The following is a 17,989-nucleotide window of genomic DNA, read 5'->3' as shown; positions in this document are numbered from 1 at the left end:
ACATTTCAGCTCCTTTCAGCAATTTTAATCCTACCGATACTTCGGTGCTTGATCCTGAATTTATACTTCAGCTTAGTTAGGTGCTTACACACTTGAGCCTCTTTCAGCAGATCCATTTTAGGTGCCGTTTCACCTTCTTACAGCCACTTTCCTGTCAACCTTTTAAGCATTTTTCACTATTTCATGTTTTAAATGGTTATTTTCAGTATCAAACGTGCATTTTTGTGGGAAAATCTAGCCTTTTCTAGTATTATCTTAAAGTTTTATCTTAGCAATAACACTAATATAGATTGCAACCGAGCCAAGTAAAAATGCAGTCTGGAGGGTTTTTTTAAGCATTTTCTTGACACAAATTAGTTTAAATTAAAAGACTGTAAAGCACGACCACTTAAAAACACTTCTAATGCACAGTTTATACTAGCTTGAATTCTTTCCCCCCAGCTTGTTGAGAGGACAAAGGGCAATGATGCACATTCCTGAGAGCAGCAGTGGAGAAACATTCCATCCACTGTTTGTAATTGTTCACAGCTGTAAAGAGAGTCTGCTTCCTATTTGTCACATTCAAGTTCTCCCATATTCTTCATCACTTACAAAATAGAAGAGACGCTCTAGATGGAAAAGAGTGTTTATGTACACTTTCTGCAGAAGGTGACACAGTGCAGCCGTTGGCCTCCCTCTCTGCTACTTGGTTCTCTTCTTCACTTTGTTATTGTGAGGATGTACCCGCCATTTATCTACTGGAGCTGAGGGCTTTAAAAAAGACCTTGACATGTATTCACAGCATTACGCGGAAGGTGGCTCTCCTTGTCCCTTCACTTTTTTGGGGTGGAAGCACCAGAGGTTGGAATAAAATCTCTGAACAATACTGCAAATTTCACAATACATCTCAAACCACGCAATGTGTCTTCACCAAGCCAAGAATATGCTCTTTCATTTTCAATAATCAGCAGAATTTAGGTAGAGAAAGTTAGTAATAACCTTTAATACAGAAGGGGAAAAAAGCAAAAGGCAGAGGGTGATCACACACGGTCCCTTCCAGTTGCAGTGGTTTCCCTGTTTGAACAGTAGGTGTGATGGTTGTGTATGTGTGTGCCTGAGTATGTATGCATGCATGTGTGTGTTTGCGCCAGTGCCAAAAAAATTCAGTACAATATGTGTCTGTGCTGAAAGTGAATGCAAGTGATTCTTGACTTGACAACAAAGCGGCACTACACTCAGCTTTATTGTTTATAGTCACAGGCAGTAACAAAACATGGATCATACAGACAGCGAAAGGACAACATGAATCTCAAGGTGGTTTGTTTTCATCATTCAGCACCAGCTTGTTCAAAATGGATCAAAAGCACAATTGTGTATTTTCTTTGTTTAACATATGAAGTACTAAATTATATCTTTAATGTCCATTGTTTCAAAAAAACAACAAACATGACAGATTCGTGTTAAGGAACTGACATCAGCTGGAGCAGAAAGCCTCAGTCCTCTTGTCCAAGTAAATCAATTTGCCCAAGCCACAAAATTATAGTGTCTAAGCTTGTGGGCGAGGGAATGTGAGTGATGGTTTTTCTTGTGGACCATGGGTATATTTTCAGGAACCACAGACCTTAAAGATGTCTGCTGCCAGTAGAGGGCGCTGTGAATCCTACAGGCTCAGCTTGGAAACAGTTTTTGTGCCTTCAGATACTGTTTGTTGTCACAACCTGACAAACTGCACTAATGTTTGTGCTCATCTACATGCAATGTGCTGTTGAATTTGGATTTAATATTTGTAGTGACACCTCCTCTGCCATAAGTTTCATTTTCATTAATGAGTGACAACAGTTTCAGTGCACAGAATCTCAAACTCCGAGCAATGTGATGGTCTTGTTGCAGAGTTTTATGACGTTTTTCTGTATTGACTGTGTAATAAACATCTTTTTTGTGTGTCTGTCTCTTGTAGCTCATCTGCCCCCTTAAATTAATCACAGACTAACATCTACAGCTGCCCCTGCTTATTTTTTTTACTATTTTACAACCAAGCTGAATGTGATGCATCAGTGTTGAGTACTACTGCTGCTCTACTACAACTACTGAACTACATTTAATTAAACATGCAGTTTAAGTACATTTTCCATAGTTTGCTGGTAGTTCACTTACTGCATGTTCATATTTACATATTGATTCAAATAGTTAAATTACTTCTCTTTTTTGTCATTTTTGTGTAGTCATCTACTGAAACTACAAATAATTTTGGGCCAATAAAGGGAAAGGAACAGTTTTTATGTTTATTTTGCTATGCTGAATGTGAGCATCCTTTCAGCACATTGTCAGTACCAAACAGAACCGCCTGTCGGATGAGGACGCTGAGAGACTGCTCATGTGTCATACAAACAAAAGATAAGCCCATTATTTAGACCAGTGCTTGAGCTTTTCATACTGTCTAAAAAAGATTAAGTTGAAGACTGTTTCAGTTGTTACCACTGTACAAGTCAGATGTTACAAAACTGACTAGTAAGACAACAGTTTTCTTTTAGACCAGTGCATAAGTTGGTGAAATGGTGTTTTTTCCTTTTTTGTTTTTCTTTAATGTTTTAGTTGTAGTCAGATAATACAAAATCAAAGTTTGTTTACACAAAAATATATATAATTCTTTGCAATTTTGTCCTTGTGACAAGCCCAGATGGGATTGTGTTATTTAGGACAGGTTAATAATTGGTAGCTTGCAAAGTTACATTTTCAAAGCAGCTTCCCCAGTACTGGTTAGCATGCATAAACATAGTATGTGTGCATGTGTGTGTGTGCATGATGAGCTGTATGCTAATGCAGTGTTGTGGTTTGCAGTCTTCCCCCTCCCTCTCCCTCTGGTCTGAAGTGAAACAGCTGCCTCGGTTGCTTTGCCTCCAGCTGCTTCCAAATTGTCCTGCTATTAAACTATTATACATTTACAGCCACAGCACTGAGGAGGCCCACTAGGTGAAATAAGTCCCGATGATCTTCCTCCATTGTAATGGGTCATTATCCCAGTTTCTTATTACACACTATTTGCCATGCTGTAATTAGCTATGATACAGCACACTATTGTTATCCGAATTGTAAAGCTATCAGGCAGTGCCTTATACTATCCTGCTGACCTGGATATGCCACTTGGACAAGGTAAAGAATGATTTCCTCAGATCTGTTTTACTGAGTCATGTATATTGCCATGAAGTACAGTTTTATATAATCTGCCATTAAATTCAAATATCCACTCAATTTAAATTTGTCATCACATGTGTAGACATGATGCATGGATGCTCCCTGCATACACACATGTGAATGTGTGATGTGACACTAACAACATTTTTTGCTTTCTAACATAAGCTTCATATGTGCTCCATTATTCCTCCTCTCAGTCTGCTTGGCTGTGGAGCTGTGGGAGAGCCGCACCAACAGATTGATCTCATTTGGACAGGCTTTTGTCTGGGACACATCCAAACCCAAACAGCCAGGGGAAGCACCACCACAAGGTGCAAGTCTTTCTCTTGCAACGCAGACACACAGTACATAGGTTACAGACACAGCTAAGCCACTTGTATCATTGAAACATTGCTATTTAATTGTTCAGCATGTAATGATTAATTTAACTGATATGCGCTGCAGTGTTTTTCTCAAATGTTCAGTTTTGCTATTATTGTACTCCATCTATGCTACGACAAAAAGTTGTATAGAAAAAAGGTGTTTCTCTGTCAAAAAATGTGGCCCAAGGAGACATCTGGTTTACGTTATGACATCAATGCTATAAGATGTAGCTTGTACCAAACTGAACCAGTTAGCAGCTTTCAAGAATTGGAAACATTCACTGTATGCATGCTTTTCATTAACTATGACTATACGGAATAATAGAGTACTTCAGTAGATTTCACATATTCAAGACATAACTATTTCCCAATAACTCGCAGTGCGTCCATCGAGTAGTACAGACATCTCTTTTTACCCTTAATTTTTATAGTGATGTAATGTGTACATTTTTTTGCCAAGTATAAACACAATCATGTTATGATTGTCCCTTTTTTTCCTTTGTATTCATAGTGGCATTTTCAAAAAAAACATTTCCCATCAAAATCCAAATACTGGTGATCCAAGAATGGATCACAACACACGGAGGAAAATGGATAATGAAGGTGACGAAGGTACTGTGACTGACAGGTAGACAGGTGAACTCTGTCCATATACACCCACTATAAACAATTTTTCAGTATCAGTTAATTTGTTGATTATTTTATTGATTCATTAATTAACTTCCTAATTAGTCAAAACAGGGAAATGCCCAGTGCCCATTGTGACATGTGTTTTAGTATGTGTAAGGTGTGATTATTCAGTAGGTACAATATTCAAAGATTGTACTTTTATTGTAGTTATACATTTGAACAAAATATTTAAACAAAGACTTGAACACATTTAAAAAACACAGGACTTGTCTGCCCATATGTTTGTATCACTCAGTGGAAATACTGCAAAGCAACAGGTTCCTGTCTTTATCTGCCATCTGTTTAGAATAAGGCTGCAGAAACTACCAAACTGAACCACAAAGCCAAGTTTACGCTCAACTGGTTGCACAGGGATAACATCAGATATGCAGCGCCCCGGCTTTTATTGGATGATTTGGTTTTGAATGGATTCCTATTTTTAAATGCATCAAATAAGCTCTTACCAGAATTAAAGATGAAGTTTTACCTCAAAAACATCAAATGATGCTTGAAAACTGAAAATGAAATAATTAGTATGCATATCTTATCGGCCAGTGGTTTTCAATGGAACAATATGGGTATCCCTCACAACATGTTCACAGCGGGGGGAAAGCCCTTAAGATGAATGGCTTACCAAAATTTTCACTAAACCGCTGTAGAAGTCCTTCCAGAAAACACAAAGAACAACATAAAATAAATGATCTTTTATTTAATTTTAGATCGCCTGTACAGAAGCCTCCTGTAGTGTGCACTGTAGCATGTCTACACACTGAATAACAGTTTAATTCAAGAACCAATTCCTAAAGTAGCTGTATGGACAAGGAACTGCCAGAATCAGCTGAGTTATTTCAGTCCTAAATTACACAGCATTTCCTAATACATGCTGTAAGTGCAGTATATACAATATGCACATCTAGACTGAGACTTATTAGTCCAAAAGCTTAATTTTTTGTATCAATGCCAAGCTAGCTATATGGTGGCTAATGTTAGCATAATTTTGACTCTTTGACAACATATATATAGCATAATTTTGACTCTTTGATAACATATATAATGTTTACCATTATCCTGTACCTTTCTTTTTTTCAGTAAAAGTTACAAAGTTTAGCTTGGAGTGTCATGAAAATATTGAGCTTGATTCTGATTCCCATACTGCTCTTATAATCAGCTGCATAACAATGTACAATACCAATATCATCACTGGATTTAATTCACATGGCAATACAATTCTCAGGGCTATTAGGGTTTCACTTGTGGAATCGACAATTCACATTAAACTACATGATACAAACTGTAAGTAGGAAAAAGTCTTTTAATTAGGTAAAAAGTAGTCAGAGACACATTTGATCATTCTTTAACATGAGAACTGTGCTGCAGTGACCGTGTTAGCAATATTACTATAATAGTTCATACTAATTGTTTCTAAGATTTTTTTTTTTTTATACGGTTTCTCTATGTACCTTGTTGTTGGGTTTTTAATACATATTGTTTCTATTAAGTTGGAAAGCTATAGAAAAACCAGAGATCATTAGCTACAAAGCGCATTGTCAAACCTGAGTATGTTAGATGTTTTGATAAACATTTCAGCTGGTAAAATCATAGAGTTGGCTCATCACTATGAGTCAATGTTTGTAGAAATCCTCTTTGTATTATTGCCATCTCCTTTTCCCAGGTGTCTTATTGAAAGAGAATCAATATGCTTGGGGCAAATTACATTTAGCTCTCTGCTGTAGGATGCAATTGTTGATAGATCAGACTGTATTAGGTAACAAAGACTTGAATTAACTGGTTGTCAAATCAATAGCAGTCTCTGCCTCCCTCCCTCCCTCCCTCTCTCTCTCATTCTTTGTGTGTGTGTCTGTGTTAATGTTATCTACAACAATTTTAAAACAGTACTCTATTATTTGTGTAAAAAAACAAAGTATGTCTAAGGTACACAGTTAGTAGTATATAAACGTATTTTGTTGGGCAGTGGTTCCCAATCATTGGCATGGGGTCAGGCCCCAAGTACAAGTCACAGGATAACTCAGAGATAATGACAAAGGTAAAGGAAGATAAGCATATTTAAAAAACATTTATGCTACCTAAAAATTGTGTTCACATAGCAATAAGCCATACATATATTCAGCTGGGAGTGAGGGGGAAACATGTAGGTTTTGCCTCAATTCAAGAAATCACAAGCTAAAATGGTTGGGAACGACAGCTTTGGAATATATTTGCAGTATATTCATGTTCTCTCCTTAAACATCTCCAGTATTCATCTTTAGACACCTGTCTCTACCTACCATATATGATTTGAATAATGTTTGCATTCCTATACTGTGTTCTATAGCTAACTGGAACCCAGGATTTTACGAGGTGTAAAGAAGAAAGGAACAGGGACTATTCGTTACCTTTATATTAAATATATACCAGTCCTTTAGGGCGCTGCCGCTAAGAAACAAACATACACTGAATTCACATGTACGGTATGTAGGTTGGGCATAATAACATGACTTGCTCTCCGGAGGCTTGTTGTGCACACCATCAGGAAGATATAACCATTTCCCTCTATACATCACACAATGCCTACTGTGTATTTTCCATTGCCATTATTTTGTTCTCTGTTGGGCAATTCATGCTGTGACATACATTAGTGCCCTCCTGTGTCTCTTATTTCCTAGTGCTTTATGTGGTTGTATGACAGATCATATGTGTGCCTAGCTATGTATTCACTTTGTGTATTCAGTCTGTGTGTTTGCTATGTTAGTTTGCATATCAGTGTGTGCACTCTTAAGGTCAGAACAGATTTAGCCTGTTTATTTTTGTCAGAGTTGACAGCTGGCTCATTGAGAACGTTAATCTGGAGCTGCCAGAGTTTCTCTGTCAAGCTCAAAAACATTTATGACCTTGTTACTAAGGAGACTTGGCTCTTTAGGAGATGATGGTCCATTTATGTTATGTTTAATAAAACGTGTCATTCAGGGTCCATAGATGATATCTTATTCAGAAAAACTGTAGTAATTTTGGATATCATAGTATAAAACTGAATGTCTTAACTCTATTTGTCCACTGAGATTAACAAAAGTAATGAAGGACACTGTGGGGATTTACAACAGACATCACAACGCATGACAATCAAACAGAGCCACTCAACAACAATCCGTTTTCACTGCCCAAACACAAAATTAATGACATTAGATGTATAAACCTGACCTCAGTCAAAACATTTTTTAGACTGGTTAAAGCCTGTTCGAGGAAGTCAGAGCAAATCTGAGCTGATTTTGTCCTTTACTACAAAAAGGACACACATCTAGAGACATTTCTGTCATATGAAAAAAGTTTAATAGCAACCTATATTTTTATTAAACTATACAACAATACATGCTGTTGTGCGAGCTAGCCATACTCACTGCCTCATTGAATTAGATAGACAATAATGCAGTTAACTGTATGCATATGAGTGCTGCTATTGTCACGGCTACCTGAACTTCCTGCTTCAGGCTTTTGTTTTTCTCTTTGCGGTTCTCACTTACATTCACCTGTCTTCCATTAATGTAATCAAGGACTCAGTACTTTAGTCTCCAGCCAACATTCACAATCTGTCAGACTGTTTTGCAAAGAAGTTTCCAGCATCTGGGTCTTATCCTGCATTTATACATGTTCTCACAATATTCTCCACATTGCTTGACTGAGTTATTCACCAGTGATCTTCATTTAATGGATACTTCTCTCTCATAGTTTCTAGGTTCATCTTTTTTTCACCCTGTCTGTTTAATTTCATCTCCTACTGTACTAGCTATGTAAGAAATGTTTGAGTGATCTTTATGGTTTCACAATCCTGTACATGCAATCTCCATTACTCAGCACATTGGGAAAATTCTGGGGGGAAATGTTGAACAGGCAGTATTGTTTACTAAGCTATAGTGATATATTTTAATGATAAGGTCTTAATTTCTCAGCGCAATACATGTAATTAATCGGCAGTGGTTTTAACATTTCTATCCTGATACTTTACTCTCATTTGTGTGACAGCTCCACTATACACTGATTCAGTTTAAGACAGTGGCAATACAAAGAGGAAAGGTGAACCATCTGGAATTACCTGATGTTCTGCAATAACTGGTCATTAAATGAACTCATCTTCATCTAAGCGACAAGTATAGGCAATCACAATCTAGTAATAACATACAATTATAATTGTTTGTGTATTTACCAAACACACTAAACAGTCACAGTGCTGGTGGAAAAAGAGAGCCTTGGATTTAATAAGTGGTCAAACCTTCTTTGGGAGCAGTAACCTCTAGCAAGCACTTTCTTTAGCTGCAGATCAGACCTGTACAGTCCTGAAGGACCATTCTCAGTCATATTCTCAGGCTGTCTGGTGTGAACAGCCCTCTTGAAGCCATTTCACACCACAGTTCAAGTTCAGTCTCTGACTGGGCCACTGCAGAAGGAGTCATTTCTTTGCTTGAAGTCATACTGTAATAGATTTACTTCAGTGTTGAAATGCACCATCGTACCTTGAAAGATACTGTACCTTGATACGCCTGGGAATTCACTTTCCCCTAGATGTTAACCACCCTTTATGCCTGAAATTGTTAAACCTCTTTGAGTATTCTCACTTTTAAGGGGCATAACCACAGTGCTAAAACGTCTCCTTTTGTAGACAGTTTGTGTAACTTTGGACTGAATATCTCCATTGATACAACTTTTTGACCCTTTCCAGCTTTGTGCAAATCCACAGTTCTTGATCGTAGGTTTTCTTTCTGTAAGGCATGGTTCATATCAACAGATGCTGTGAATAGCTAATTCAAAATGTTAGAGCGTTTCTTTATAAGTCAAAGTGGATCGAAGCCACACCTCCAATTTTGTTCCATTGACTGGACTCCAGGTTTGCTGCCTCCTGACTCCAATTAGCTTTTGTTGATGTCATTAGCCTTGAGGGTCACATTTTCCAACCAACACTGTGATCGTGTAAATGATCAAATCAATATGGACAAGAACAAAACAATGATTTGTGTGTTGTTAGTTAAAATAGATTGTGTTTGGAAGTAATTCCAAAGGTTTCATTTACTTTGTCTTGCCATTGCACATGAGGAGAATATTAAGCTTTTAGAAGAGCGAAGTTGTGTGATGTGTGGACAAATGTAGTGATCTGAAATAATGAAAGACAGTGGTGAAAAACAAATACTACATATCAGTTTATTACTTTAGGCTTGTGTGTGCAAAGGCATCAGCAGCTCCACACAGGAGTAGGACTTGAGGAGATTAAAGCAGAGGCCAGGAAACAGAGAGTGAGAGAGAGAGCGAGCGAGCGAGCAAGGCATGTTTCCAAGGAAACAGGCTGTGCTAAGGACAAGGATGTTTTGATGGTGGTAATGTCAATATTCAGAGAGCCTTGCTCAAGCAAATGACCACTTCATTATTCGGCTACACAAAGAAACAGTCACATCTTAGGTTTTAGGAAATAAACACAGAGCCATGTACACCACTCATGTCTGTACAGCAAATATGAAGCTACATTTTACATTTTGTTTTTATACAGACAAGCTAGATGCACCACACCAAGCTGCACCAATGAACAATCATTGACAAAAATTAATATGATGGTTTGAAACTGTAAAGGAGCATGCAGTCTGTGCGGGTTGTACCACTGTCACCAGATCCAGTGCTGCTGTCTGCAGTTCAGATGTAGTAGACACTACTAAGGTTTGACATGTGTGTGGTATTTATGACTCCTTTCAGGCTAGACAGTCTACATTGCCTTGCACACTGGATTATTTAAACCTCTGACAGAAGGTGTTTTAAAGTTTGTCCAACTTTTTTTCTCTCTCTCTCTTTTCTCCATCTAGCTTTCCCACTTGTGTTTCACTAGGTGCCAAAATGTGGCTGTGTGCAGCAGGGCTGGAATATATCGCACATGGTGGAAAAGCAGAGGGACACTCTCTCTCTCTCTCTCTCTCTCTGTGGTAGAGGCCTAGACTTGGATTAATTCATGTGATTTGAATTAATAGCTCACTGGAGTGTGGTTGACGCTCTTTAGTATTACCCGCAAACGATGGCACAGCTCTAGCTGAGATCCCCTCTGCATTAGATCACCCACAAAGCCATATGGAGACGACAGATGCAGAACCAAATGAAATGATCTTGTCATCTAAATCTGTTTTTGTCTGTCTGATGTAATCTTCTCCAGGAGAGTACTTTAGTTACAACTTCTGCTCCCCTTGATTGGACTGGAAACAGTCTCATCCCTCATTTAACCCAAGTGCAAAAAAAAAAAAAAAAGACCCAGAAGTATCAGAAACTCATCGCCAGCCAAAATTATGCTATTTTGGGAGTTCACCGTCTTTGTCACTTTGTTCTACTCGCTCTTTCATCTAGAGAAAAAAAGTGAAGCCTCTCACTGTACCTCAGGACTTAAATGCTCTGTGTGCGTGTTTTAACTGAGGGTGTCCTTAGATTTCCACATGTGATATATTTATTCTATTGGTTTCTTGCTTGCAGTGAGACACTTCACCTTGAGCTCAATATGGGCTTTATTCAAAAAGTTAACTTAGTCAAGTAGCATGCATCTTATATTTAAATGGCAAGCATTATTGATGCAGAGTGAGGGATAAACTATGCTTTTATTTATGTAATTCCAGAGTTAGTCCATGTAAGTAACAACTCTGCATGAGCACCACATAGCAATTGACAGTGTGACCCTACCAGGTTATATAGGTATTGATTTTCTGCTTTGTGTTGGTGGCTGTGGTTTTTTCCAACCTGCTTAGTCTTGAGGCAAATCATTGTTTTTCTGTGCCTCTATGCTGCGTAGGCAATAGGCTGCCTTGATAGTGGCCTTATAAGGACTAGAAAATGTAATGAGTCTGGGGCACAGATTTTAAAACCAGAAACCAGAGGAATAGCAGAAACTTCCAGTTTAACTGAATCTGGTTTTCAGAAGACATAGTAAAGAGCTTCACCGTATTTTGACCTGATGACATATTGATTACCACATTTAAAATGTCAGCACTTAAATATGCTACATAGGGCATTTAACATCAATAAAACAAACAGGCAAGCTCTACCTGGTGTTTAATTTGGCACCTGGGTGAATGTTACAGAAAATCTGTGGTTCTTCCAGCCCTAATAAAGCATTTAAATTTTCTCACAATGGCAGTAAGAAAAATGTTGAATGAGTAATGTTTGTCCTCTGAACTGAAGCAAAACAGATTAATTTGGATGAACAGGTTTTATGAGGGGTTAAAGCCAACATTCAGTGCCAACACTTTCAGAGAAAAAGCAAATGATCATTTCATCCTGGGTCTTTATTTGTTGAATTATAATTGTTTTAATGGCAGAGAGGTAAGACAGACTGACAAGGAACACAGGAGAGCACACTGATTCAAGGATTTCATGATTTTACGAGTGCTAATTTGGCAATTACGATTTGATGCTCTAGAGATCTCACAAAACAAACCACTGAATACAGACAGGCATGAACACGAGTGCCATCAATCAAACAGTGCTAATCTCTATACTTGAAAAGGTTTAAAAGTACATAGCTTGAAAAGAAAAGAAACCTAACAAAAACTGGTATGACACTGAGACACTCATCTTAGTCATTTGGCATCTGGGGTGGGAAACCACACCTGGATGGAAACCACTGGCCTGAATCACTCAAATGCAAAAAAAACAATGTGTGCAATATACAGTATCGTAGTTTTTCCCAAAAGAGTAGAATATTCTCTCATAAGTAATGTTGATAACAATACTGCTCAACCCTAATAGTTCCCTTCTGCTTTGCAGCCTTATACACAGTTGACAAACCAGTATGGCTGTCATTTGAATAAGAGTCGCTGTATTTAAAAAAAAAAAATGCACAAATGAAAAGGACACAGCAGGTCTTGCACATCTAGCAAAACGCAATGAACTATTCATGTACAAATGATTAGTCCTAAGTGTATATTCTTTTATTACCATAAAATGAACTTTGAGGTTTATCCAGTTAAGGCATGTTTGATTTCACAGGAACTACAAGGCAGTGACCTTGAAACAAGGTGGAACTGTGTAGTCTGAGCTCTGGACAATTTGTCTCTCCAATTTCTCCGCAATTCCTGCAGTCCATCACTGTCATAAGCTCATTATTGATCAGAGACTGATGCAGCTCAGGTTCACATTTGTCTCCTCCCGCATCATCATCACTCTTACATGAACTTTGTACAGTGATATGTGCAGCATCAAAACTGTAAAATGCCATGTTCAAGTATGATTTCCAATAAAAGAGAAAGAATAACAATAGTTCAACTTAAATTGCATGTCAGTGATCAGGGGCAGGGGAACTTACTGAACAGACTTTGGTCCAGGCCAAGGGCCCCATACACTGAAGTGACCATTAACATTTCTTGTTGGAAGCTCAATCTAATACTACAAAGACAATGACAGCAAAGACTTGCAAAGCAACCTTGAAGAGGTGCAGAAGATTGGAAACAAGTTTTACAAGACGGCAAACAACTAAAAAGGGGAACAAACTGACAAAGAGCGACCACAAAGTAATGCAAAATGCAAAAAAAAAAAGATGGCAAGTTACAACAAAAACACAAAACTACAAAGTGATGAAAATGACAGTAGAGATACAAATTGACTGCAAAGAAACACAAAACACCTACCAAGAGAAATAAAACCACTAAGTGTCTTGCTTCTGTGCCAGAGGGTTGAGTCCAGAGGCTGGTGCTCTCACTCTAAACTCTGAAGAGCTCCATTGTACAAGCTGTAGGAAGCAGGAGATTAATCATTGTATTCAGAAATGTGAGTGCAAATGAAATGCCTCATATGAATGCCACAAACCATCTGACAAATGTCTGAGAACTGCTGTGCAGCATCCACCCATCCATCTCATTTAAATGAGTCAACAACTCCAGACTATTTAGATTTTGTGCTCAGCCAACACAGGGGGTTCCACCAAAGTGGACGCCCCCCCGGCAAGTTAGTTTTCTGGTGACTGACTCAGCGGGCTCTGATTATCATGAGAAGAATGAGGTGTAAATGTTCTCACTCCCTCCCCTGTTTATGTTCAGGCTACACCGTGGTTGGGGAATATCACTTCAATGCCAGTTATGTTTTTCTCTCAAACTGAGAGAAGCAGTTACCACATTATTTATAATATGACAGGCTTTATTTAGAATTCTCACAAGAATAATGTTAAACCTTCTTTGTTGGTACGAGTAACACTTAAACTGTGGCTCCACAGTGTAGACTGCCTCCTGCATTTCTTTATACAAGCAACACTTCACAGAAAGTAGGAGCACACACTGATTTTATATGGTTTGTCATTAGGCGGCACTCTTAAAGCGAGATGCCATAACACGCATCAGAAGCTAAAGAGGTTTGAAGCTATAGAAAAGCCATAAATGGCTTCACACCTCAAAGAGCTCAGAGACATGCTTTCTCATCTTTGCTCAAGCAGGAACCAATAGAAGCTCCCCTCCTTCAGCGAACAAGTAGAGCAGAGTACAGGTGGCGTTTAAAGAACACAACCTTTCTCTCTGCTGAAGATTATCTGTTTATCCCTGTGAAGGTCTCAGCCCAGGCCTTCACCATGTGAGGGCCTAAGCCACCACCAGCAGTAGAATTAGCTAGTACACAGAAAGACATTGCTGTGTTTAGGCACAAAAATGGCATTATTTGTTTAGGGGAAAAAATGACATGGTTATATTTAGACACAAAAAACAACATGGTTAGGTTTAGGAAAATATCGTGGCTTGGGAAAACATTCACTAACAAAAAAAAAACAAAACTCTTCATTACACACCAGACGTGTACTCCACTCTCCCATGTGAAAGGTTGCTGTTTTGTTTGACCCACCATCCACCCCAGCCACCTCCTACCTACTACGGACTCTCTCCCTTCATTGCGGGCTCTGATTATCATGAGAAGAATGAGGTGTAAATGTTCTCACTCCCTCCCCTGTTTATGTTCAGGCTACACCGTGGTTGGGGAATATCACTTCAATGCCAGTTATGTTTTTCTCTCAAACTGAGAGAAGCAGTTACCACATTATTTATAATATGACAGGCTTTATTTAGAATTCTCACAAGAATAATGTTAAACCTTCTTTGTTGGTACGAGTAACACTTAAACTGTGGCTCCACAGTGTAGACTGCCTCCTGCATTTCTTTATACAAGCAACACTTCACAGAAAGTAGGAGCACACACTGATTTTATATGGTTTGTCATTAGGCGGCACTCTTAAAGCGAGATGCCATAACACGCATCAGAAGCTAAAGAGGTTTGAAGCTATAGAAAAGCCATAAATGGCTTCACACCTCAAAGAGCTCAGAGACATGCTTTCTCATCTTTGCTCAAGCAGGAACCAATAGAAGCTCCCCTCCTTCAGCGAACAAGTAGAGCAGAGTACAGGTGGCGTTTAAAGAACACAACCTTTCTCTCTGCTGAAGATTATCTGTTTATCCCTGTGAAGGTCTCAGCCCAGGCCTTCACCATGTGAGGGCCTAAGCCACCACCAGCAGTAGAATTAGCTAGTACACAGAAAGACATTGCTGTGTTTAGGCACAAAAATGGCATTATTTGTTTAGGGGAAAAAATGACATGGTTATATTTAGACACAAAAAACAACATGGTTAGGTTTAGGAAAACATCGTGGCTTGGGAAAACATTCACTAACAAAAAAAAAAAAAACTCTTCATTACACACCAGACGTGTACTCCACTCTCCCATGTGAAAGGTTGCTGTTTTGTTTGACCCACCATCCACCCCAGCCACCTCCTACCTACTACGGACTCTCTCCCTTCATTTACCACAACCTCTTGCTCTGGGCATCAAATACTGATGCGAGTGGCTACTCTATTAAAAATCTCATCCCTATGAGATGCTAAAGGTACTTGACATTTCATCAGTATTTGATGCTCTGGGAATGAGAGGTATGTTGCATCTACAACATACCTGTCTGTTTTATTACGTCTCTTCTCTGCTTCTTTCCATTTCAGATAATTTTGAGAACTACATTTCTTGTATCCGTGTCCAGAGTGTTATAATGTTCAGACAGTTCTGTACATTATTTAATACACTAACTGAAACTGCTAATTTATGTTTACAAAGGATTCAATCTTTGCCAAAAGGAAAGAAAACCAAACAAACAGACAAGTACAGCATTTCAGACCTTTGCAGTAGACCCTGATCTTCCAGCAGTTTATGTTAATTAATGTGTTATACAGCTGAGCTCTTCTTGAATGACAGTCTCTTCCTCATTTGCTTCAGAGGCTCTTATCAAAAGTGATAGACCTGGCAAGATCAGAGTGCAGCCTTGTGGTTTTCCCTCTGGCGCTTTCTGACTGGGAAAGTGAGTTTTTAAAGGACTTGTGACAAGCACATTGCCTTTGAAGGGGATTAGTACTGTTACCATCTCATGTTGCACGATGATGTTCATAGCATATTGTCCCCAGAACTAAACTATATGGCTGACTGAACCCACACAAATTTCTGAGTTGTGAAATATTTGTTCTCACAGTTTCAAAGTGGCCCCTTGAGCCTTATAGTGCTGCACTATAATCATAATAAACAGCACCTCCATAGGCCCCCAAAAGCTGATGTTGATAAAACTTCTTAAGCGTTTTCTTCAGGTCCCTGAGGAAAGATTGATTGCAATGAGAGCTTTTAATATAAATATATTATCTCCCAAAAGTGATATGAAATCTCACTCCAAAAAATGCTGCTCTAACACTGTATCAATGAAGATGCGATCAGAGGTAATCTAATACTGCAGCACATTTAAAATTCTGCAGCTGGAGTACAGCTGAGTAAATGGCTCGATATCTTTTGTCTTAGGAAAACAGAAGAAATGTGATTGTTCCTATCACTGTGAATATTTTCATCACATTAGCTTTTGCTGCTGTTTCCTGGATTCGTTTTCAGAGACAGTTTGTTATATTTCAGAAGACACAGAATGATAGAAAATCACCACCACATTACTTTCACACCAGCTACTGTTATTCATCGCCAGAAAATTCACCACACGAAAGGTAAACAAGATTTCTGGTTGACAAAACAAGCTCACTACTAGGCCCTTTTAGCTGTGCTGGTCCTTTTAATCATATCACACCACATGATCTTTCTCAGCAGATGGAGATTAGCCAGTTGTCATGGAATTGTGGATTGTGGCCCACTCATGCCAACACACAGCTGTTTCTTAAATACAAGTCTAACCTAGAGTATAAAGCCTGATAAGAGCCTGGTAACAGATAACCTAGCACTGTTGGAAACCCAACCCATCAGCACATATAAAACTCACAAATTAACACTGTACAGTTTGTGTATTTAATCCATCTACTGTATAATTAAAGTGCAAAGAATGGCACGTTGTTGTTTTACAGGGGGTTATGTACCAGCCTGTTTTTTGGTAGTGAGAAGTAACTTTCTCAAAACTCCCAACAAATATAACCACAACTTGTCATTTTTATACTTCAGACTTTGTGAGAATAAAACAAAAAGGACAACATGTTAAGTGGTGAGGTTTTATGGTGCTAGGAGGCAGCATTTTGTTAACTTTCCAGTCTTTATGCTAAGATACTGTAGGTTAATCGTTTGCTGGATATAGCTTCACATTTAAAGATGGATTATGTAACTTTTTAAAAATATTTTTGTTGTAGAAATATGCTCTAAAATTTGTCTTAATGTGGAGAGGTGCTGTCGAAGCCTCCTGTGACCCAGACTCATTGAACAGCACTGGCATCAGTGCAGAGATATTGGCTTCTAAAAGGATTTGAATGGGATTAACATCTCTAACCAATCAAAGATTTTCAATTACCACTGCTTAATCAGTAAGTTTTGTTGCACACATTGTTCAGCATGACCTGATCTAGATAGTGATCATGGCTGGGTCAGGTAGTTAGAATAGTTTGCAAATGCGTAAATTAAAAAATAATGAGGCTGTAAAAGCAAACCTGAGCTTGGATGAGTCTCCATGGTGACGTAAAATCCCAGACAGCCTCTGTAGTCTCATTTAGCAGCTTGTTAGCAACCTCCTTTTTTAAGATGTGTCAAAGCATTAAAAATCACAAGTGGGACATTTACTAGTGCACTTTATTTTATAGAACTAAACATTAAAATGTATTGGATTTGGGTTAACCCATTCAAAAATCCCAGACTTCAGCATGAGGGAACCAAAAGTGCAAAAATGCTAACACAGTCCTGGTTTTTGGGACTCGCTACTACAATACTCTATTTTTACAACTAACTTTTGCCAAGAAAGCAAATAAGCTTATTTCCAAAAATGTCAAACTCTTAGTTTAAGGACTTCTCATGTATGATGATATTCTGATTTTCTGGAGCTAGGACAAAAAAAAAATCCATTGTCAAGAATAGATCAAGTTGTGGAGCTTTACTGTATAATGATGGCTGCCCAATAGCATTAATTCCCAATCAGTCTGATTGATTTAGAACTCTCTTCTCACATAAAAATGTTTAACTGACTACACCTAAAAACTACTACCATGCCAGTGACTTGGAGCTGTAACACAACTGTGTTGAAATTGATGAACAAAGGGCTGCTACATGTCTCGCCCCTTTCTTAAAGTCGAGTGAGTAAAGCGGGGTCTAGGATTAACAAGGACAGGTTGAATTACAGCTTGAGTTTGGGGGCAATTCAATAGGAAGTGAATCAATCTGAGGATTAATTGTTGCACCACATCCTGAGCAGCAGACACTCGATACAGCCAGAGGGAGACTGCTATAATGGAAGTGGAATACAGACAACTCACAGCTATAGCAGCTTAACCCTTCACAGCACCCACAACATGTTTATGTCA

General features: G+C 38.5%; 1 long non-coding RNA gene across 1 annotated transcript in view; it reads right to left on the bottom strand.

Moving 5' to 3' along the window:
• Positions 1 to 11,490: 11,490 nt before the first annotated feature.
• The window catches only part of LOC109967130 (uncharacterized), a 34,739-nt gene continuing 28,240 nt past the window's right edge, over positions 11,491 to 17,989 (bottom strand). The window contains exon 4 of the long non-coding RNA XR_002275891.1: positions 11,491 to 12,936. This is a non-coding gene — a long non-coding RNA (uncharacterized LOC109967130). The remainder of the gene's footprint in view (positions 12,937 to 17,989) is intronic.

This window comes from Monopterus albus, unplaced genomic scaffold (assembly GCF_001952655.1).
Source record: "Monopterus albus unplaced genomic scaffold, M_albus_1.0 scaffold5.1, whole genome shotgun sequence".
Lineage (NCBI taxonomy): Eukaryota > Metazoa > Chordata > Actinopteri > Synbranchiformes > Synbranchidae > Monopterus > Monopterus albus.
The sequence above is the reverse complement of the archived record's forward strand: the minus strand, read 5'-3'. Positions and strand labels throughout refer to the sequence as shown.